This window comes from Schistosoma haematobium, assembly GCF_000699445.3.
Source record: "Schistosoma haematobium chromosome Unknown HiC_scaffold_159, whole genome shotgun sequence".
Taxonomy (NCBI): Eukaryota; Metazoa; Platyhelminthes; class Trematoda; order Strigeidida; family Schistosomatidae; genus Schistosoma; species Schistosoma haematobium.
In genome coordinates this window covers 66,691-68,445 of record NW_026137030.1, presented here as the reverse complement: position 1 = coordinate 68,445, position 1,755 = coordinate 66,691, and positions in this window count along the sequence as shown.

The window sequence follows — 1,755 nt, the reverse complement described above, 5'->3', positions numbered from 1 at the left end:
TTTCATTGGTCTCAGTTTAGAGACCGTTGCAGAAATTACACTGCAAGAACAGATACTACACATGATCTTAGCTCAGAGAGCCGAGAAGCGATAAGCATGCAGATCCAAACACCACATCAATGAATCACTCGCATACATTGCACTCACTGCATCATTTGCAAGCATCACTCAGTCACAACACTATACATTCACATCATCCAACATCTCACCACTTCATCCCTTCCTTTCATCCTCCACACTATACAAACCACTTGCCACATCCCACCTCAATTTGACAAATAATAAAATCACTTCAACTCTACTACACACAAACAACACGCCTCATACTACTTAATTCAAAATACAACTACTTATTGCATTATTACTCACTACATCATATCTATCCGAGCAACTCTCAATTTACGCGCTGACACGTATATATGTGCACAATCATTGACTCACTCTAAGCAACACAACAACACAACCATTACCACTACCAGCACGTATTTGTGAAGTGAAGTGAAGTGAAGTGAAGTGAAGTAAAGTAAAGTGTATAGTGTAGTTGACGACATTGTGATTGTGGCGAATGTATTTAATTGATGTTGATGTTGATGCCATGAACCGGTGGATTGAGAGAAGGACTGACCGGACTGACGGACGGACGGACGGTCTGCTTGTGTGTGTTGAAGTTGAATAGAATAGATTGATGAAGAAGACAACTGTGTTGTTTGATTAATGGGCCAATCCTCGAGTAATGCAATGCGAGGCCGACCCGTGGACGAGGTTGAGCAAGCTCACAGCACCCGTCCGGAGGTGAGAAATACAGGTAATTTCATTGGTCTCAGTTTAGAGACCGTTGCAGAAATTACACTGCAAAGAACAGATACTACACATGATCTTAGCTCAGAGAGCCGGAAGCGATAAGCATGCACAGATCAAACACCACATCAATGATCACTCGCATACATTGCACTCACTGCATCATTTGCAAGCATCCACTCAGTCCCAACACTATACATTCACATCATCAACATCTCACCACTTCATCCACTTCCTTTCATCCTCCCACTATACAAACCACTTGCCACATCCACCTCAATTTGACAAATAACAAAATCACTTCAACTCTACTACACACACAAACAACACGCCTCATACTACTTAATTCAAAAATACAACTACTTATTGCATTATTACTCACTACATCATATCTATCGAACAACTCTCAGTGTACGCGCTGACACGTATATATGTGCACAATCATTGACTCACTCTAAGCAACACAACAACACAACCATTACCACTACCAACACGTATTTGTGAAGTGAAGTGAAGTGAAGTGAAGTGAAGTAAAGTAAAGTGTATAGTGTAGTTGACGACATTGTGATTGTGGCGAATGTATTTAATTGATGTTGATGTTGATGCATGAACCGGTGGATTGGAGAGAAGGACTGACGGACTGACGGACGGACGGACGGACGGACTAACTTGTGTGTGTTGAGAGTTGAATAGAATAGATTGATGAAGAAGACAGCTGTGTTGTTTGATTAATGGGCCAATCCTCGGGTAATGCAATACGAGGCCGACCCGTGGACGGGGTTGAGCAAGCTCACAGCACCCGTCCGGAGGTGAAAAACCAGGTAATTTCATTGGTCTCCAGTTTAGAGACCGTTGCAGAAACCCACGTTGCAAGGCACCAGATACTACATGATCTTAGCTCAGAGAGCCGAGAAGCGATAAGCATGCACAGATCAAACACCACATCAATGAATCACT